Source organism: Rissa tridactyla, chromosome 6 (genome assembly GCF_028500815.1).
Source record: "Rissa tridactyla isolate bRisTri1 chromosome 6, bRisTri1.patW.cur.20221130, whole genome shotgun sequence".
NCBI lineage: Eukaryota > Metazoa > Chordata > Aves > Charadriiformes > Laridae > Rissa > Rissa tridactyla.
This window is the reverse complement of record NC_071471.1, coordinates 41,814,988-41,838,042: the sequence shown is the minus strand read 5'-3', so window position 1 is coordinate 41,838,042 and position 23,055 is coordinate 41,814,988.

Genomic DNA, 23,055 nt, shown 5'->3' with positions numbered 1-23,055 from the left:
GTACGCTCAAAAGAGATGCTTATAAAAGGATGCACAGCAAACCTCGGCACACTGTACAAAATAAACACTAAAGTACCACTGACTAGAGTAATAATTGAAGCAGTGTGGTTCAAAGAAGCAAAAAGCTAGGGAAGCCAAAGCTCAGCTTGAACTGCTAAAATAAAGGGAAAAAGAATCTATAGGAAAAAGAATTTATAGGAAAGTACCAGGCAAAACAAGGAAGATTGCACTTGCTGAACTTGACAAAGAGCATGTTAGTAATTGGCACGGAGCAATGTGGTGCCGTGGCAGAGCTCCCAGTCTGGTCCCAGTGAGCTGGTACCCCAGCGCCCACCGGCACAGGGATGGCAGCTCAGGGCTGGGCAGTGGTGCCAGGGTGAAGCAGAGTCCCTCTGCATGCGCCGCACCCAGCACAGATGCGGTTCAAGAACTTAAAAACGCCCTAAAGGGTAAAAAGGCATATTTCTGTGAGAATGGCAGCTGGCGAGTTTCATCCCAGGGTAGGCAGAATTTTGTTGGTGATTGTGAGCAACGTGGAGAACCCACCAGTTGACCTCAGAAACCGCTTGCCTTGCACGTGACCCAACACTCGCAACATCGAACGAGGTGGGATCAATCAGAGTTCCCACTCATTCAGGATCTAGGCAAATAAATATTTGCCTCGAGAGCAGGAGAACAGGCTTTCTCTTCCTGACTCTGCTCCAAAATTAACAGGGGCAAATGGCTCCAGATGTTGTCTGTGCTGGAAGGAGCTTTGATGTTCCTTTACATTTTAGGAAAGCAAGGCATCATGTTGGCAGGTAATATCAGCAGTGAAGCTTCTCAGCCTCTTAGGCTACATCTTGTAGAGGATGTTACTTGTGTCTTGGCTAATAGATGAGCATTTCTCAGACATCGTAATGCTGGGGGGCACCTGCAGCAGAGGAACAAAATCTTTCCTCATTTATTGCGCTTATGGCAAGGCACAGACAGCGCCGCCTGTGCAGAGGTGTAAAGGAAGATTTCTTTCTTTCTTGTTTGGACGGGCTGTTATTTCCTGATTGCATTTAATTTTTATGAGGTTTTGAAACCCGTTGTGGGCTGTATTTCCATTTTCTTGACAAGACGCCCCAGGCTACGTTATTCCTTGTGATACATGCATTGCTCACCAGGACGGTGACAGTGTGTTTTGATCACTCGCTTTGCTCACAGTTGTGCCGCGCTCCCTTGCTTAGGCAGCAGGGTGAGACAGGGCATGGGGGACTGCTTTAACCCTGGGGACCTGGGCATCTTCAGGGCATGTGTGGGGTGAGGAAAGGAAAGATCCTGGGGATGGGAGGCATGTGGTGCAGAGCTGGGTTTTTTAACTTTTCCTGAAGATCATGTAATGAGGAGGAGAGGGCAGCCAGGACATTGGCTTCAGAAGTGATAGCAAGACTTTATTAGGGTCCAAAGTGCACTGTGCTGCGTCTAGTGATTCAGAAATTTATTGAACAAATAAAACCAAGTAATGAATTTGCCTGAAAAGACAAAGCAGGTGGGAGGACAGCTGGTCGTCTTTTTTTTTTTTTTCCCCCCCGTTTTTCTTTTTTTTCCTTGGTCTACCTCGCTTTGAGCTGTATGCATTTCAGAAGTTAATTATTTTAGCTTTTTTGCAAAGCTCAGCGAAAGATGTTTATAATCGTATCCATTTCAAACCTTCAGCCAACTCAAGGCCACGGTAAATACATATGTTACTAAAAGCAGTCACTCTTTTCAGATGCTTAAAAAGTTTATTTGGAACTAGCTAATATTATATGTAGCTATGGCAATGCTCAATAGTGCTTGACTACTAGAAATGTAAAGTAAGACGGGAATGAGAAATGAAAGAAGAAACACGCCAAGCAGTAATACCAAGCAGAACAATATGTGAAGAAATCAATATTCCCGCTTGTGCAGCTCCCACATAGGGAAGGAACGCCAGCGATTTTCTCAGTTATTGTGAAAAGCACAACAATAATAGTTGCTGCAGTAAGGAAAGTATTTAAAAGAAGTCATGGGGAAATTTGCAACGACGGAAAAAAGCAGGCTTCAGGTTGCTCATTTCAGCTCCATAGGTGATCTGTTGCTAGAATACTCTGGAAAAGAGACTGCCGTGCTACTTGTTCATCCTACAGGTCCCTGACTTGTTCTCCAACTGAGTCCAAGCTCATTTCTTTCTTATGATTACATGATCAAAGCATGAACTATTTTAGCAAGTTTAATGTAGTAATAAGAGAACATTTGCCACCACAGGAATGAGTTACGTGGCATTCCCAGTGAATTTCAAGGATGTTAGTAACAGGGACTCTACAGCAGTTAAAAATCAAGAAGGTTTGTAGGCTTTGGTAAATTATATACATTTCCTCCTGGATTTCAGTCATAAATTAGTAGACTATGGAATCTGTATACTTAAGGACTTTTAAGAAAGCCCTTAGCACAAAAGTATTCTCTTAGAAGGAATAATACAACAGTCTTGTAGAAATCACTGATAGAGCTTCAGTACAATGGGTGGTCACAGGTATTAGCAGATGAGCTGCAATCAGAAGATGGCAAACAATCTCGTGATCTTTGCAAGCCAGTACATCTTAGAACGTGCATGTATGACAGACAGTAGCATGCTTTTCTATGATGCCTGGCTTAGAGCCTTTATGTTATGGAAAGCTGAAAGGAATATGGGCATTTAGCACCCCAGATCACCTTTGCAAATCTTTATTTTTGTTAAAATACAGCAGAGGAGGGTAAGCGATCAGAATAAGTCACCTCATTTACAGCTTGTTGATCACACAGTGAAAATATTTTATGATAGATGTATGAATGCCTGAGAGGAATGCAGCAAGAACGTATATTAAACTTCTGTGGCTTGTTCTGCTTTTGCATTTCTGTCTGACAGAAAAAGATGGAAACTCATCTAGTCATATCTTTCTTTGCTCCAAATCCAGAAATTCCTGAAGATGCTCATTGGGTCATGCAAACCATGAGGAAAAAAATATGCTCAGGTGCAGATTTCTTAAAGTTTGCTCAGCGAATGAAGAAAACAAGGATATGAGAGTTTGGCTTTGGCCAAACCTTTGGCTTTTGCAGATTCCTGAGTATATAGGAACCTTCTGCAAAGACTGTAGTAAATAGTATACCATTTTTGCAGTTTAAATTGTTTCTTGTTAGACTAGAAAAAAAGTATTGAACATCTGTCCTTAGCCACCTTTGCAACACGAAAAGCATTACTAAAATGTTTACTTCCTCAGAAGAATTGCACAAAGTATTCAGGCCGTAATTGGGGCTTAAAAAAAAAAATAAAAATATTGAAAGCTATTGTAATGGAAATTAGTTTATTTTTTTCTTTTGCTCCAGAAAGGGTTGTTTGAAAGCACAGCAATCTTGTACCGACATTTTTGGCGGAGATAGGGGTGGCTAAAGAAGCCAACTTCTTGCATCCTGAACTATTACTGAAGTAACATTGATAGTCTCTATGGGTGAATGGTTCTTTTAAGAGTCTAGTTAGTATTTTAAAAAAGTGATTAACTTTGTTTACATAAGACCTTACTACTTTTATGACAAACAGGAGTGTGCGGAAAGGGATGCTCTGAGCAGCAGAAGGGAGAGAAGAAAGTCTGTTGTGCTTAAAGACAGCGCTCTGCCTACCCTTGCAGGCATCTCTTGTGCTGCCAACAAAGCAGAGCTACTGCACGCATCACTGCGGTCTGCTCTTAAGGTAACCATGGAACTGGTGGCAGGGATAAAGGTGCCATTAATTTTCCTTTAAATGGGAGTATGTCTTTTTGCACCTTTTACATGGAAGCAGAATACGCAGACTCGCGTTGGCTTCGTCAAGTACAGAAATGCAATGACGATCCTACGCTCTTGCCTAGGGGTGTTTATGCACAGTCACAGGTTTCAGTAGTCCCAGTGTTGGGCTAATTTCTGCCAAAATGAAGGCATTCTGATCTGCACGCACACAATGAAGCCAAATTAGGCCCACTGTGCTTTTCTGCATGCGTTCTGGATGTAACTCTCAGTAATAGCTTTTCTTTTTTCTTTTTTTTTTGTCTGGTCAACGATGTACCAGTATCAAATTTCTGGAAAAGAGCTATTAGTATAAAACGAACCACATTCATGTAATCGCAGAAGATGCACAGGTTACCCAGTGTATCCCTCAAAGTAATAAATAGTGTAATTACGGAGGGCAGCCTCAGAAAGAAGCTGTAGGAAAGGACTTGTCCCTGGGAACGTGTCTCCAAAGCTCTCTGTGGGCTTGGAGGGCTTTGGCTGGCTGCCATTTCCCCTCCTCTGCCATTCGGTTAAATGCTAACACCACCCAAGAGGGTGTTTGGGCTGTTTCTGCAAAGAGTGGGCTCCTGACATGTGGGAAAGTGGTCATGCTGAGACCTGGCCCCGACCCAGAGAGTGGAAGTGTTACAGGTGGGAGTTTCTGGCAGATGACCCCTTGGTCTGGCCTTTCTGCTCTCAGCACTGCAGTGTCGCGGTTGTGTTGCTATGACATCATCTAGAGATTAAAGCTGAGTTGTGCCAAGACTTGCGAAAATACATGTTGGGGAACAGCCTCACAAAGAACTTGATTCTAAATAAGAAAAACCAGTGAAGAGTAAGAAAGGACACAGAGGGACAAAGCCTTGCAAAAGGTCTCACAGCAGGGTCGGTGGCAGAGCTGGCAATTAGAGCCGGTCAGAGAAGTCAATCTTTTTCCCAGCAAATGTCCTTGAAGGCAAAAAGTGAAATTAAAAGTGCTTTCAAGGAGCTTGCTGGAAGCTCCACAGTCTGACTCTTTGCCTTCTCGGCTCTCTGTGGTCTCTCAGCTGTTGGAGAGGTATCCAAACCTTGATTAGCATCAAAACATCCCAGTCTGTTACTTAAAGTTGTAGCTAAAAGCATATGGCAGGAACACTTAGAGCATCTCTATTTATCAAGCAAATCTCTTCACAGATGTCAGGAGTACTCACTGAATACTCAATGCATTGACCGTTGTGTTTAGTAAATCATATATGTTAGCTGGCTAAATGTGTATTTTATTATTGATGAGGAAGTATCTTAAGTCATCTTGCCGGGAACTGACTGGCTGTAAGGCGAGTGAGATCCCATTTCTAGGGGTTTCTGTTGAAGATCTTCAACACAACCGGAGCTGGCACCATCCAGAAATGTAAAAACTAAACTAACAACATACAGTGACATCAGAGCCAAGGACTTCCCTATCTGACGCTCATTAATTCACTCAGAACAGTTAGAACAGAAGCGCTCCAGAGTGGCAGAGCAAGAAAATGCACTAAAATCCAAGAAAGGTGCCTCCACGTTGGGTGAGCAGAGTCCACCCACCTGAGCTGCATCGTCTGAGAGTCTTGGCCTGGAGCTTTTCCCGTGGCTCTGCCTGCCTGAGGACCTTGCTGGGGCTGGGAGAACCCCACCACTGCACAGACTGCTCTCCCGCTCTAAGCCACATGCTATTTCCAGCATTTCTCCCACCTTACCCCAGCTGACCTACAGGAAGGCTTGTGTGTGAGTTCTTGCCTTAGCTCTCCCCTTTCGGCACCCTCGCTGCAGCCACCCACCGCTGCTTCGTTACCCCAGACCTTGCCCAACCGCCCACCTCGCTTGTAGCCGGACCACTAGCTGGCCCTTTTGGCCAGCGTATTGCTGCCAGTTCCTGACTCGTGGCCCACAGAAGCTCCTCTTGCAGCCCTGCCTGCTGCTATTGCTTCAGCTGGTTTAGGAATCAGCTTCAGTCCCCACTACAAACCTGAGGTACTGCTGGATGGCACTTGTCACTTCCCCTCAGTTTCCTGAGGCCGCTGCGTCCCTTCCGCGCAGGGGACTCTCTCCTTTGGAGGTTTTTAGGAAGCACTCTTCTCTGCTGTGTTACCCAAGGTGTTAACTGGCTTCCCCAAGTTGTCCTAGGCTAACGTCTGCCTATATTAAACAAATATTTAACTTTATACTTTGCTCAGACATACAGAAACATAACCCTGTAAAAAAAAAAGTACAGTGCTTCTATCAAAGGTGTCTTTCAGCTTTTTGTCTTCTTCTTTTATCTTTCATTTTGTCTTCTGAGAAAGCCATTAAAAATCAATAGTTCTACTTTAAATTTAAGCTTTTAAAAGTGTCTAGTTTTGTTGATACAGTGTTTGATAACTGAGATGTTTCTGCTAAGAAAGTCAGTGAAAATATTTTTCAGGATGATGTTTCAGGCAAATCTTTCCAGCATTATGTTGCACCTTGTGCTAGGCTATAAAATGATTTTGAATTGAAAACATATTCTGAGTGGCAAAAAGTACACTTTTTTTTTATCTTTTGCTTGCCTTTTCTCTTAAACACACTTTGCTGCAAAGGCTGTTCACCACTCCGGTCACTCCATAAAACTGTGTGCCCACTTCTCAAGAAGTTTGTAACAGTTTTTATTGTAGAGCCGAAGAGTTTGCATGCTATCTTCGGTTCTTAGAAGACCAAGCAGTAACTTACCCCTTCACTGAGGAAGAAGTCCTTGGGATTTTTTATTTTCCTTCTGGTTTCATCCTTGTTTCTCAGAGTGTTTCATGGACAGCTGTTCTCGGCCATCTGTTGCGCAGTCTGGGGTGCTGTTTAAGCACATATGGATTAAGATATGGTAGTCAGGATTTGGTGGTTTGAGTGTGAGTCTGGTGTCAAGCTCGTGAATTGCCTCCAGCTGAGCCATAAGTACATCGCTGGCGGTTCAGAGCTGGGAGTGAAACATGATGCAGCCATCAAAAATAACATGCCTTATCTGGACTAATTCAATGGGCTTTCTGGACTTGAGGCAAACACTTGATTTAGCCAAGATTTCGTTGTATCACAAGTATGTGTGTGTATATATATATACGTATATGTGCTCTGTCACAGAAGAACTACCACATGCCTTGTGGTAGCATGACCAGAGCATCGTGAGACCTAGATTTCTAGACTGAGATTTGCATTTGGTTTGGAGAGAGGAATAAACTGCCCCGGATTTAGAGCAGTAGCAAGCAGAGGTTAGTTGCTTGTCTCAAGAAGGATTGGGCAGAGCTGCTGCCTACCATGCCTGTCTCACCTGTCCCCCTCTGCCCCAGGGGGTGGAAAAAACTTCATGTGGTCTAAAACTGCTGCCCTAGATAGGGGATGTATCATGTGTGTTTTCAGTATTAGCCCCCTTTCAGTCCCCTGTAAGGATGATTTGCACTTCCCCGAGTTGCTTATGCTTTGGCAAGGGTTGCAGGGATCCCTGAAGAAGGAATGTCTTTCCTAAAACACTTCGGTTGCTCAGGACTGACCACAGAATCTGATCACAAGCTGGGTCAGGTTAATCTGGCAGAGCTCTTCTCAGTATATTGCCTTCATGGCAAGGAGGTGGTTCTCCTTTATCCTTAGATCTTTTATTTTTGTTATTGAATTCTGGTACCTCAGTAGCTTGCCTTGATGAGCAAAGCAGTGTCTGCCACTGCTGACAGACAGGACTTTCTTGGATTTTAGAAAAGTTCAGGGAAGTGCTAAAGTTATGAAGAATTATTTTAAAATCAATGAGCCAGGCAGAATAATTGGCATAAATACAGTCAGTGTTTACAGCCACTTTTATATGCAGAAGTGATTTGGGGTCACTGTGGTATAAATAACAATGGCATAACTAAAATGTTAACATTCTTTCTGTGTTCTCCAACTCATTTTCCATCTTGATGGCTACACTTCAGATCAGGGCAAGTAAAGCCGGAAGGGGAAAAACAGACGATAGTGTTTTAAGCCTGAGAAACACAGTGCAAATATCTAGGGTGCAGACTACGAGGTAGTTTAGCTTTGAACTTTGAGCCCGAGGTAAATCAGCTGGCGCTGATCTTCCTGCTTCGGTGTCTTGGTTAGTGCCTGGGTTTACACCAGATCTATTAGATGGGGCTGGGCATTTCTAAACTACAGGGCAGATAGGGGTGGCTCACTTTGCTACCCTTCTGCATCTGAAGGGGCACACAAATAGCAGCTGGAAAGGGATGGGGCTGCAGTACAAAGTCAGCACACAAAAGAAGAAAATTGCCTGTCCTTTCAGTTTTCTTACCTCTGGGCACCCCCATTTAAATAACACTGATTCAGCCTTGGGAACCAGAATGTGTCACCGGCCAGGCCAATTACTGCACCTTTTGAGTTATAATGGAAAGGAGTGATGTTCAAGTCCCTGCTCCAAGCATGCTCGGGGACTTCATTACTCAGCTTACAGTAAGATCCTGAGATACTGGATGAGCTGCGTTTTATTGTGACTATTGAAGAGGCTATTAAAACTAGACAGAAAGAAAAAGCCCTGTTCAACTTGGCTATGATCTCTTTAAATTACTTTTGCAAATTCCCAGGCCTAGGGGTAGCTGGAGGCCAGTCTGACCTTCTGCAGGCATTACAGCAGCCTCCTGGCTGCCCCATGTCCTGCTGCTTCTGGGGACCACCTGGCCTCCGCTCGGATGCTAGTCTAGCCCATTTTCTCCCTACCCTGAGAGACTGGCTGGTTGCATTTCTTTTTTTGTGTGTAATTGATGTGAGTGGGCTCAGGACCCAGGGAATAGGACACTATTCCAAATATCAATAAAGTTTTGGAGATAATGCCTAATATTTAGGCTGTCCAGATATTCTCAAGCCACATCGCACAGTTACTATAGCATCTGCTACTGGGTTTTTTAACTTAAATTGGTGGTGTGCACTTAAAAAAACCAATGAAACAAACAAACAAAAAAATCCAAACCAAAAAAACCCACAACCAAACAAAACCAAAAAAACCCTTCTTTATTTGTTTCCCAGCTAGTATAAAAGTTCTTTCCCCCAGTTCCCTACCGCTCCTCCCTTGCCACTAATAGTTTTTGTACCTCCTGCTTTAACTTCTGTTAAAACCCTGCAACTTGGACGTGTTTCATGTTGCTTTTCTTCCCCCTGTTTCCCAAGGAGTTTAGATGTAAGTATGTAAATCGTGGACAATGAGAGGTTGCTGTGACAGGTGCTTGAAGGAACCCTCTTTCCAGGTGCTTTCCAGCTTTTGCCATCCAGTGCCATCAAGGGACTGGTCTGTTCTCCTGTCGTGCAGTTCCCTATTGTTTCGCTTCAGCTGGAAATAAAAAAAAAATAAAAGAATTCCTAAAGCGGTCAGCCAGCCTTCACTGTGTGGTGTAGTGTGGCCATCTCAATCAACAGGTGGTGGAGATCAAGAGGCCAAGCATGGGACAGAGATGGCAGGTTGGAAGCCCAGAATTAGAGATCACATTTTCAGAAGAGTCTGGGGGAATAGCCTGTATGAAAATAATGGAAATTACTCCACACGCTCATGGCTTGGATGCTGTGTTGCCCTCGCGTGTTAATCCCGAACTGCCTCCTATTGCTGACGTAAAAGACACACATTGGATGTAAATGGTGGTCAGCCAAGATTCATCAGTGCATGTGAATGATTGACCAGTAGGGTTCAAACCATGCCGATATGCCACAGATTGCAGCCAGATTAGTTCTTCATAGCAAACTAGATCCTGCTGTAAAACTTCCCATCCTCATGTGTACCTGCTGTCCAGTGCTTTGAACTGAACATTTCCTGCTCTGGATGGAGGGAGGATGTTATCGGCTGGCTTTTTAGCCAGCAGCCCAGTTTTTCTAGGGCTTAATTGCCTTGGCTTGCTGGCCAGGCTGTCTGACTGTCAGCCTGGGCCGAGGGAGTGCTTTACCAGGTCTTTTATTTATTTAGCTGTTGGATGCATCGTGCTCTTCTTTTATTACCTGTCACATCTTGCTCCTTCTTGCTTTACGAGAAGCCCATACCACAGCAGGACCCTAGGCTCTCTGGCAGGAAGATGGAGGTTTCGCTCCGTACAGCAGTCAGGCGAACAGTAGGAGTGTGGCGTATGTTTAGCATTTCTTTCTTTTCCCCCCACTGGCCGCATACATTATATCTTGAAAATCACTGGGCAAGAGCACAAGAGCCCAGTTGAGCAGCTCAGTGATTTGAAAAGGTAGTAAGGCACAACACGAGTACTTATATCTGAAGTAAATTGTGCCTGTAAACTTCTTGAGGAAGAATGGCACTGGGGACACAGAATTAACAATCAGCAAGGAGTGCTGATGTCTACACACTTGCTTCTTGATTCACGGATATTTTGACAACAGTGGTAAATCTCTTCAGAAATCAAGGTAGGCGAGCAAAGGGTATTTCAGTACTACAACTGATAATTGAAAAAAAAATAATAAAAATCACCAGGTAATATCTTTATGTGTCTGGCAAGTGTGTGAAAATGTGGTCCAAATTGCAGACTCAGCATCAGCAGAAGCCACGTCATTGATTGGAGTGCTGCTCTCACTAGAAAGAAAATTGTGGACAAATTAACCGCTGACATGCACTCTGCGGAGTCACTGACCTAGCAGAGTATGAACTGAAAACATTACCAAGTTAAAAAGGTCTTTGATGACTAATTTTGCATGTGTGTAAGTGGCTGTGTGTGGAGCGAACCAGCATAGAAGTTGGCAGCCGGCATGAGACTTGTCGGGTTGGGTTCATCTCTGCCTGCGAAGACGGGTGGAATTGAGGAAGCCGCCGTTGCTGTGGGAAAGAAAGCACTGCCAGAGCTCAAATTGTTCGCTTAAAACTAGTCTATCTGGGGTTCTGATTAAGTTCATTTTTCCTTTTTTTTTTTTTTAATTTCTTCAGGAAGGAATAAAAGTTTTAGATGGAGAAACCTGTATTTAGACAAATGAATCTCATACCCTTTGTGCCCGCAGCTCCCCTGAAAACAATGCCAGTTACCAGCTCCTGGGGATTTGAGCCTTTGTCAGGCTTTTGGTGAGGGAAAAAATACCTGCAGGTGTTTAACTCTGAGAATAATGCTGGACAAATTAATGTATCAAGAAACATCCTTGCTATCACAATTTGTCTAACTAAAAGGGGACTGTTGTGTAATTCTTTTTTTTCTTTTTTTAAAAAAGTGTGTGTGTGTACACACTTATCCTCTTTGCCCTTCTTCCCCCGTTGTTGCCTTATAGTTGTGAGGTAAATTAAAATTGGGCAGGGATCAATAGCTTCCTCATTGACACTCCACTGACTCAGCTTCTTGGGATTTGATTTTTTAAGTATCTCCAAAAAGTTGGTGTTTTTCTGAGAAAGCCAACTTAACCATAACATACCCTTCTTTTCCTTTTGGAATCTTCCTTCCCTTAGAAGACTGTAATGATTCATGACCATATTTGATCCTGGATTACTGATAAACCTAAGATTTCTAACTATGCGATCACCCAGAATTGTACCTAGAAGTTTTTCACCTTTGCGAAAGGGGAAGCTGTATTTTTCCAATGGGACAGCACATTTTTCAAGCTGTGGGTCATGAGTTCTGAGAAAGTAAAAGCTGCAGCAATAAGTTTGAGAGATATTTTAAATTTTCTATACTTCTGAGCACAGTACAGCATGGCTTATTTTAAAGTCTGGTTTGCAGTTGGAAGGATAGAAGAAATGGTCCCCATAAAATTTTTTTAAGACTCTCTAAAAAGGGTCTTATATAGAGTTTTTTCCTTCCTGCAAAATAAGTTGCATATGTAGAATATATGGCAGTCTTGTATAAAAAGGTTTTATTGGCACTTGTTGTAATGACTTTCATAACTTATTCATGAGTTCACTGCTCATGAGCAATTTGGTCATCCAAAATACAGGCCAATAAAACTCTTACCTCATACCATACTGTCATGTCTTCTACACTTTGGGTGGGCAGAGCTATACCAGAAGCATGTTGTAGATCCTTTAAAGGAAGAATTAAAATAGAATATAAGTTTAGCTGTCATGAAATGAAAAGTGATTAGATGAAGAGAAACTGAGAAAAACCACCAAGACCAAAGAAAATGTGTTCTAGTTTTGACCTGATAAAATTGATATCTCTTTTTAAAGTGTCTACGGTTGTATGTATGTACTTATGGATCAGAAGCTGGTGCTTGTGATGTTTGCCGCTTATTCTTGCAGGCTTCCCTTCTTTCTACCTTTTTTCTTTTTTTTTCCAGCTGAGTCAGTGGCAGTGGGACAGTTATTCTTGTATACCTAGAGCTGTATTACACTGGACTTTTTTATGGCCTCTGAAGGTGTTCAGGAGGGACCACTTTTGTGCAGTTGGAGCATAGATGGGATGTAAATCTAAAATCAGGCTGTCTGCACACAGAGAAAGCAATCTCATAAATCTAATTTGACACGATTCCCTATTTTTAGCTTAGTGGTACAGGATCATATGACTAAGTGCCCCGAGGGTATCCACTGCTCCCACAGAAGAGGAGAACTCCCACCTCCGGAAGGCAGGCTCATATCTGTTGTGCTACTCAAGAAATGTAATGAACTCCTGACTAACATGACATTTTATAACCAACAGAGCTTTTAGGTACCTGAGCTTGGAGATAACATGCTGATTACCACTTAACTTCATTTTTCTACGACTTTAAATCAGTGGCATTGAATTTATCATCTCTGGGCCTGTTTTTCTGTCAGACTACATATGTTATATATCCTATATATATATTTCTTGCAGTATGTGACGATCTATGCTTCTAAACTCTTTAACTTTTTTAAAAAGATCGTATCCTGTGCGTATTCTCCTACCCAGAGCAGGGTGGATGTCTTCCCTGCCTGCCAGCCCCTACCCATCTTTTAGGCAGAGGCCTTTCCTTCTGATGTGGGGGACATGACCATGCACCTGGTGCATTTGTAATAAAAATATTGACCCTTTAGGGGCTTGGCAGAAAGCTAGCTCTGTCCCATAAAAACGCAGTACCGGGGGGCATGGTACTTGCTGACTTCCATAAATAAGGCTGGAAAAGGGCATGAAGGGGAAGGGCTTGCTTTGGCCGAAGTGGCACAAAGAGGGCCGGTTGTAGAGGTACTTTTGCAAGATGGGAAGGTCTTCCTTCCCAGTTAAACAAAGGAAACTTTTCAGCCTGAGTAAAGGGGAGAGAGTTTTTGCTTAATGAGCTGAATGGCGCTGCCTCTTTTATTTCTGTTGAGCAAAACCTGACCTGAAGCTGTTCTCTTGGAGTCACTGGTATTCACCATCCTGTGTATGTTGGAAGCAAGGCCAGGCTGTAGAGGGAATAAAAAATGAGGTGTGAGGGGGTGGAAATGTGTAACTGTAAGGACCTAATGTAGTAAGTGAGACTGGTTCACGGATTTTCTGGTAATTATGAGAAAAGGGTAGCTTTAGGGTCACCTAGCCTGACAAGACTGCAGTTCTTGAGTGAAGACAAGCCTTGCAGTGAATATGCCCTCAATTAACAAAAATATTAAGGATATTTGCCAACTCAAATACTTTAATGCTACTTTAGTAACCCAGGAAGGTCACAGAAAATGCCTGACTCAGTAAAGCAGGTGCTAAGCCTTTGTAAGGTTCTCCAGTCTTCAGACTAGCAATTCCAACTAATAACACAGTGTTGGCCATCAAGCCCTGGGTGCACACGTGATAGTAGGAGAGGTTCGTAGGTTAGGTCTGTTTTCTGGGTGTTCCAGGTGTTGAAAATGCTGTGTATTATTACAATCCTGTTAAATTGGGCTCATTTTATTTGAATGATTTTTTAGCAAAGGAGACCTTGTGATCTACGGTTCCTTGAACTGTTATACAAATATGCACATACGTCTACTGTTCCTATTCTTTCCCACCCCCCCACCCCCCCCCCCAGGTCTACCATTGACTTTTGTCATTTACAGTGATTCTAGCAGAAACTGTGTACGTCATGTCCCGATCTCACTGCAATCTGAAACATGAGATAAAATTGCATACCAGACAGTTTGCATGCACACCACCGCATCCTATGAGTTAAAACCCAGACAGACATAGATATTACTGTTAACTATCCCTTAAGATAGGATTTTAAGCAACTGTTTAATTTATGTTATTTACTTTTGTTTCTCTCTGCTAAAGAAACCTGTGTATCCCCCATGCCTGTGTGCAGTTACAGCTAGTGCCACTGCACTTAACAAGGTAGGAGGTCCCATCAATTATATTTTTCAGTGCATCCGCACGAACGCTGCAGCACTCAGACTTTTACACCCTGCTGATAGCATGGGAAGTTGATTGTCAGTCCTCCAAATGCACAAGTGTCATTTGCAGGTTAAAATGGCTATAAATTAATTATGTCTTTCTGGAAGATGGGGGGAGTGGATAGAAATGCCTGATCACATAACTTGTGACAGCTCTCTGCTGTATGCAAGGAGGGTTATTAATTTTCACCTCCTTGCCTTTCCTCCCTACCTCTTCTGAAGGTCAGTAATGAGGATACTACTTAAAACAGCAAAGTGGCTGTTACGTTTGTTTTGTTGTGTATGTGGGGTTGTTTTTTTTCTATTTTTTTGCTTTGATCTTCTGAATATTTTAGATTTTTATTAATGGTGGAGGGAAGTATCATTTGAATGATGTTTTTTTTAATTTGCGGCTCTCTAGGAATGAAGGGTGGGGAAGGTGAGTTTTCCTGGAATCTCCTGGTGTCCAGGGCAGAGATCACACACAGGTTTACCCAAAAGCAAACCTCATCCTTCCTTTCCCACAGCTTTTCCCTCCTTACTGGCAACAAAACACTTCTCTAGATAATGTAAAGATTAGATCCACAAACAGAAGATGCCTTGTCTAGGTGACAAAGCCTAACATATAACAACCATAATTTATTCTTCTGCACCTAACTCTAGACTACTTTGAATTGTGTTGGTGTCCATGGTTTTCTTAGCAAAACTCCCTCATTATTTACCTTTTTGCTTCAAGGTATACTTAGAAAAGCCCTACAGACTAGGCAGCTGGAGCATAAGAACTACCAGGATCTATAAACCCCACAAAACTATTTACTTCACCTTCAGATCCGGCTCTGAAAAAATCCAAACTATGTTTACAGGACCAGATCCTGTATGAAATAAAGGACTTCTGTGTGGTGGCTCGCACAAGCCATGAGAAACTTCCACGGAGAGCCCTCCTCTGTCAGAGGCAATCCTGGGCTGCTGCTTCCCTGCCCACGTGTAAACTCTCCTACCATTCAGCTCTGTAAAAATCTGCACCGAAGCCCTCCCTAATTTGTCTGTTGAAGCTTTTTTTGTTTGTGTGGTGGTAGTGGAAATTATGTAGGTTGGGCATATAAAAGTGTGAGCATCACCATACAGACTAGTATTTGTTTCATGGCATTCAATAAGTAGTTCCTCTGCTGGTGGGATATATAGGGGAGGACATTTCAGCATCCACCAACACTAAATGCTTAGTGAAATTCGGTATTAGTAAATTGTTTTTCTGAAAGCAGGCCTGTTAGCTGTGGAATGCCTAGTCCTTTCTGAAAATCAGGCCTAGGTCCCTACCTAAATCATTGCTGAAAAGGAGTATTTGCTGTTTTAAAACACAGCTTTATGAAAAAGATGCACTGAGACACATTAAGATACTGGAAAAAATAGCTAGATAGTTTATATTGTCACTCTCTCAGTAAGTTATTAAGCATACTTCAGCGCTGTGAGGAGACTAGCTCTTCCATTGTCTGGTATAAAGCATATTTCTTTGTTATCATCCACATCTGCAAAGAGAACGGTATCCTCCTCCTTTATGCATATGGCTATGTTTGGCTGTAGCCTGCACACTGTGAATCATGGATGTGGTAGTAATAAGGTTTATTATCAACAACTCATTATGGAATTGAAGTTTCTCTTCCAGAAATACTGCAAGTTTATGCATACTCTTCAGCTGGTGTGTAAATCACGGATAAAAGTGACGACTGGAAAATGTGGAACTTTCTGTAAAAACTTCAGCTGAAAATATTTTTTGTTTTCAGCTGCAAATCAAAACCTGATATATTCCAGTTCCAAATGAAAAAATATTTTAATTCTGAATTACCGCTGTGTTTCCTCTGGGGACGTGATTTAGGTGTCTTGCATTTCTCTGCACCATTCTCAGGTTCTATCTTCAACGATGCATCATGATTTTTCTCTTGCGATGGGACTTAGTGGACTGTGGTGCTAGGTGTGCGAAGGTAATTTAATGGCAGATAAAGAAGAGAAAGGAGGAAGAGACACATTCATTTTCTGTGAAGTATTGATATTTTTTTTTCCAGATTGAGATATTTGCCTATTTGTTATTTTGATAAGAAACTGAACTTTACCAAAGCAAGCAACACCTTATTGTTAAAAAAAAAAAAGAGTGTTCAACTAAAAACTCACTAGAAAAAAAAATTTTGACCTATCATAGCAAACAAGAGCACTGAGCTGTAAAACGACTGTTAGTATGCAGAACATGTCTTTTGGTCATAATACATATGTATGAGAAAATTATCCTGAGAGAGGCATATACTGAAGAAATCTTGATTGCTTTCTGGTGTTATTTATATATTTAAATTAGATAGGATTTTAAAATCAGTATATGCAGAAAACAAAGGGGATATTTAGGACATACCAAAATGTTACGACAATACCCTTATTACTAATAATTACTGTGCTGCAAATCTGATACCACTCAATAAAAGTCACTTAATTTATACCAGTATGAAAAAGACGAGAAAAAAGACATTTAATTTTTTTTTTTTTTAACACTTTTGATACAATGAAGAGATCACCTCTTAAATCTAATTGGATTGGATAGAAATGTTGTTACAGCAGGCTGAAAAAAAAAAAAGATCTTTGGTCTGCTGTCAGTTTGTACCGTTGGCTCTGAAGTGTTGAATAGAGAGAAGTCGTTTGGTGCTGTCTACCTTTCTCATCAATGGAAAGAAAAGGCATGAGTGCGATGGGCTGTTCGGGAGGGATCCAAAATGGATCTGTGTCTCCAGGCCAAGAGTCCTTCTATGAAAAGGGAGCTGTGCAAAAATGCAGGTACATGGAGACAACATTTCCTTTGCCAGGTTCTGAAAGGAAATCCTTTATCGTCCCTATTTATTAGAGAATGGTAGCTACAGTGATGTGATCTTATTTTTCCTAGTGTATATTTGATATTGATACTCATTTAACTCTTTCTTATGCTGCACTTTCTCCTCTCACTCACATGAATTTAGTCACTTCAGGAGGGTTTTTTTGGAAATCTTTAATCGTAATTAAGTGAATTGATTTATACATAGCACTTGTAATCATATTCAAGCGGATGCAAGAAGGGCTTAGAGAGGACTTTTAAAGTGCCAATTAACTATAGGATATAGACACTGGAGGATGACTTATGCAATGCCGAATAAATCAGTCTGCAACACTATAAAATCAATTTTGCTTCATGTTGTTCAAAAAACAATTAATATAAACAATTTGACTTCAGAACAATAAAATCAATTTTGGCTCACGTTGTTTCATAAAGCAATTAATACGAACCATCGGACTTCAAACATCTGCTGTCATAACTGGATCACTAGCCTTAAAAATGCCGACGAATCTCTGGCGATTTAAACTGAATTGCTGTGCGAGGTAGCACAAGAGATGGCGCTTCAGCTATTGATGTTTTTATAGGCTAATGAAAGGACGTAGCAAAAATGACAGTCACGATCAAAGGGAGCTCCATCGCTTCTGCTCCACCTGTCCCTGCCAAATTGGAGCCAGTCGCCCCTGCGGAGGGCGACGTCTCTGCCGCGTTGCAGGCACCCGCACGGCTCCCGGCTCCAAGCCAAAGCTTTCCCCAAGAGTCTCTGCCTCAGGAGCTGTAGCTTGAAGCCCTCCTTGGAGATTCAGCTCATAATTTCTTATTTCTGTACAACTTAGACACTGTTCAAATAGTTTCTTTAGGCCGTGTTAGCAGAGGTAATATTTGAGGAAAGAAAGTGCTCTTGCTTTAAGAGAGTTAAATGGACACAAATCAGGAAAAGTAACTCGGGAGAATTTGTGGACGCAGAATAGAAATGCTCACAGAAGGCTAAGACAGTGGTAAACAAAAAGAATGAAATATTTAATTTCAGACAGATCTAATTTTGTCTTTCTCAGTCGTAGCGGTGACCCATTAACAGATACTTTCTGTAGGAGGGTAACTTGTAGGATATACATCTAACAGACTGTAAATGGAAAATTCATGGAGGCAGAGGTCTGAATGAAACTTTTTGCATGAAGCTTCTCATCAAAATATCCAAATTTGACAACAGTAATATGTTTTGCTAATATGTATTGACTTCAGTAACTTTTTTTCCATTTCTGAAGGATTTAAAACTCCAGTTTGAGCACTTTAAAGAATGTATTGATTTACAGGTTATATATGACTTTATATTAAGACAGTATTTTAAAATACACAAAGTAAAAGAATAATAGAATAGAAAAAAAACTTGATATGATATTTTATTTTCTGTACCTATAAATTTGGGACAGATATAAAAAAATACTTTTTTCACTGTGTTTATGTCACATTTGGTAGGTGCCTACAGACTCTGCCAAATTATATTTGTTACTCTAGGAACCAATATAAGAGTATATAATTAACCATACAAATGGAAAAATAAAGTCTCCATGGGAAATGCTGAAAGGAAAACAGTACCATGCCTGATCTTGCAGAGTGCATGTTGGTACAACTTCATAAAAAATCTCATCAACGAGTAAAAATCGTCGGTAAGCGGGCATATCTCCTAATTGTGGTACTTAAGTGCTGCAGAGGTCACTGCTGGTTCTGCTGGTATCAGCAGAGGAGCAGGGATGGCACAGGGTGGCAGGAGCTGTTAGAAAGTGTTTTGGCTGCTAACTTTGCCTAAAGCAATTGCATTAATGTTGGTTTTCTAAGCATTTTGCATGGTGTCAGTAAGTCTGTGCTTACTGCCTTGCAGCTGATCGGGGTACCCAGGAGCCTCTGTCTTTCTAACAGATTCTTCCTTCTTTTCTTTCCCCTGAAGAGAAAAAAAAAAAAAAGGAAGCGATAAAGCAGATCTGGCAACAAAAGCATGGGACGTACTCCAAAGGCTATTTAGGCATGATGACAGACGTGGCAATGCATTTCTGCAGCCCATGGAAAATCCTCAGACGCTGCCATGGACCTGCTGAGGCTGCTTTTGCTAGCTCCAGGCGAGGAAATGGGGAGCTCACCAGCTGGAAAGCTGGAGAAAAGGACAAGGGGGAAAAAAATTGCCCAAACTTGAGTGTGCTTTGTCAGGCGGGGCTGAAACAACTGGCAGGTCAGTGCTGTTTTTGCCAAAGGACCGGACGTTAAAGGGGGAATTTTAGTGGAACTTAAGTGCTTAAACAGCTTTTAAAAACCTGTGCCCGGTGCGGATGCAGGTGGAGCAGGCGGTCTCAGGTGGGTTTCCAGCAGAGAAGTGAGGAGAGGCGGGAGCCTGGCTGCTGGCACCAGTGGCTGGGGGGTCGGTCCGGGACCCCGGAGAGCTGGGGAACCCCGTCCTGCATGAACAACGTTACTGCCGCCTTGAAAGAAAGGTCTGCACAGAAAGCTTTATCGTCTGCCGATGCAGGTCAGCGGGTTGGCTCATCGTAACCGTAGGCAATATACAGATTTGCTGCTTTCTTGTATTTAGGGAAACATATATTTCTACTTACATTAGCCAATCCACATCTGGTTTGTGGATTCATAGCGTGATCTCCCATTGACTGCTGTTCTGGGTATATTTATAGCACAAATTTCCCAGTTAAATATAAATTAATTATCATTTATATTACACTATTATCCTTGGGCCCCCAAGGCTGCTAGTTCTGCACAAATTTATACTGTAAAAAATGCTTCGTTCTCAAAGATGTTACTATTATTATATGTAAATCTGTAGGACAAAGAATGTCTAAAGAGGCATTATCACCTCCATTGTTTTCTCATCCTTGTTTCAGGTAAGAAACCTGAAATAGATTAAAGTTTCTTTTTTTTTTTTTTCCCATGGGTCTCAGAGAGTTTCATAGAGGAGACTGGGAATTCAGCCAAAAACGTCTCAGATTTCAGACCGTGTCCATAAACAATCAGTTATACCAACAGTCCACATAGGTATGGATATCGAATGTGCATAAATATGTATAAATGATAATAAAGCAGTGCAGTAACTGATGCTAGAGTAAGGAGATTACATTGTTTTAATCTGGAAGTCTAGAATGTAAAATGTGCTTTCTGCCATTTTACAATTACCAAAGTTCAAGTTAAAAGTTCAAGTTGTATTTCCTGCGTGGAGATTTGTGTTAATGAGCAAGTACTACCTGAAGCTAAAGCCTGAGCCTTGCAGAAATAGATTGCATTCCTAAATTTAGCAGAATCTTTCAAACTCTCGATGTATATACACAGTATATAGTCTTACCCGAAAGCATCGATACCGGCGGGTGATGTTAAAAACTTCATTTTCAGATACTGCAGTCATTTGACTGATTATTATTAATTTTGGTAATTTTGGTTTTGTCCTGGCTCTGGGATAGCCTGCTGTCTGGATGAGGGACCGCAGTCCTTCCTTTCCCTGCAGGGGAAGCTGGGCTCAGCTCAGCATCCAGGGAGCAGGGAAGTCCCCGTCCCGAGCACTTCATCCCAGGCGGCCCGTGAAAGGGCTGCCAGGCGGGTCCCCCCTGCAGGGCTCCAGTTACCTGGGGACCTTCAGTTAGTGGTAAACAATATTTTTCCTACCTACTTTCAGTAGCCATAGGAAAACTTAGAAGCCCCAGTTTTCAGTCTAATCAGAGCAGTATCTGTAAAGAAGAGTGGGAACAGCCCATATGATGGAAACCTTGGATCTCGGTCTGTTTTTTATACCACAAATCAGCAGCTTGCTTATAGCCGAGCTGATTTAACTTTACCCATGCATTTTAATGGATCCTCAGTAACAGTTTCACTGAAATCAGCATAAGTAATATATGTCAGGTATGACTCAGGTGGAGATGTGCGTGTTTCTGTGGGAAGAGGCAAGCAAACTTCTGGCTTAAAAGATTTCTTAAAGCAATTTCAAATGTGAACTGGGAGGGCAAGGCTGATAAAGACCTGCTCCAGGTTTCAGTTTAATGAATTCCTGATTGAAGAATATCTTGGCATGACGTAAAATGAGAGATGCAGTACAGCCCTCTGTTGTGGTTTCTGGCATGCCAGCAACATTTAATTTCAAATTAGGCCATCTATTTCACTCATATGCAGTAGTTATCTTTTTACTTTGGGGTTTTTCCTGAGGAACATATGAAGGAAGTTATTATTATTATTGAGGTCTCTGTTAACAGAAGAGAAGTTAGGATTTGTGGGGGAAAAATTGTACTAATGAATTGTTGCATTCCTGTGGTCTGAGAGAAATCTCTCCAGTTCCTAATACCAGATAGAAAATAGCTGATGTCATATAACCTACAGACCTGTTGAACAGAAACTTTTCTTCTGGTTAATTTTCCCAAACAAAGGCCTAAATCTGGAGGGCTTTAACATAATCCGTCTCTGAGTAGTGAGTCAGTTTCCAACTTTGAAAATTTGTTAATGAGAAAAAGGAGAACCACCAGGAAGGCAGTCAGTGGGGTTAAAAGTCACGCTTACTGAAAACTGAGTATCTCAAGTCCTGAGAGCCTTCCTCTGACCTGCTGGTGTTGGTGAACTGGTGACGTGAATGTTGTCCCCAGAGCTGAGATGCAGACACAGCTCTCTGCGTTTGCTGGAGTGCAGGCAAGCAGCAGCTGCTTTCCAGGAGGTCCCTCGCTCTGCTTTCCAGCCCTTTGGAAAGAACTGCCATCCCCAGTGTTAGAGACTCAGTTAGGGCTAATTTTAGGAGTTTGATGAACCATGGTTTTCTTTTCATTTGCTCACAGGGGTTGTAAATTGCTAACGATCTGCAGCAGAAATTAATTATTGCTAATTATTCCCTTTCAGCCACAGCTCAAATCTTCTTGCAGCACAGCGTGTGGATGCAGGTTAAATGAAGTCCAAACCTCGTTCCCTTTTCTGTCCTTGAAGGAAACAGCAGATACTGCTCACTTTTTGCATCCAGATTGGCTCCTGCAGGACTGCATGGAGGGGGGTTGCTCCTCATGTTTTCAGAGGCAGAGAGGATGTCTGTACTTACAGCCTAAAATGGGATTAGGGCCTTTCCTTTGGCACAGGTTCACTCTTTCCTCTGGGGCATTAAGTAGGACAAGGTGAGACTGAGATCTCTTCCAAATAAATATATTGAGAGAGATTCATTTTATGAGGAGAACAGTGCCTCTGACTTCATGTAAATGAAGGTCATGATAATACTCCACGTACACTGTGCAAAATGGTGCTATTTTCTATTCAGTTTGCAAATAAGCAGTTACGCTGTTATTGAAAAGTATAACTTGCCAAATGTAAAAGATGGTAATTAATTACATAAAGTGGATCACTGATGTTGAACTAGTAAGGCAAACTAACTGAAGCGTCACCTAGTTCGTGGTTATGTTGCCTAAAAGGGACATTTGGCTTTGATCAACACAGGGGATGGGCTGAAGCTGTGTGTTCCCAGTGCCTCTGTCAGCTGAGTCTGGAGGTGGACAGAGAAATCTGAAAACACCCACCAGCAAATCACAGTGTTTTCAGGGGACAAAGATACGTCAAAGCATGGGGTGGGATTCTTTTTCCCACTCGGCCTTGTGGCAAACCATCATTAATGAGGCTAGTGCGTGCTGGCAGGGTGACACTCTCCTGTGTCTAACCTTGGAAAAGCGTCAGCTCTAAAGGCACTCGTGAAAGTTTGCTGGCAGAAAAGCAAGTGCCTCAATTCCTGCATTTCATCACATGCATAATTGCTTGAATATTGAGGTACATGCTTGTACGTAAGGGCAGAGCCCTCTCAGCAGTGAATGCGGCACTTTCTGGGGCAGGCCAACACAAGGTGGTTCCTTCATCCAAAGCAGCCCAGAGCTCCTCTCCTTTCATTTAACAGCTCAGTGCGTAAAGGGCTCCTGGAGTTTGCAAAGGTGTTTTGAATCTCATCTCTCTCTGACTCAGAGCTGTGATTTCAGCTAAAATAAGGTAATGATCTTCGAGACGGGAAGAGTGCAGGTGGTTTTCTTAGTCTGTGGTAGAAGTGGTATGTGACTCAGGGAGTACTTCTGCAGAGGAAAGCCAGGGCCACCAAAAGCCCTGGTTTTAGGTGCTGTCATTTTGAGATAAAATCCCCGCGGTGAATGTAGCCTCCTGTTGATGTTGAACCATCAAATGCAAAGCTGCTTCTTTCACCTGTACCTGGCAAGTTCTCACCCAGCTCATTTGATGT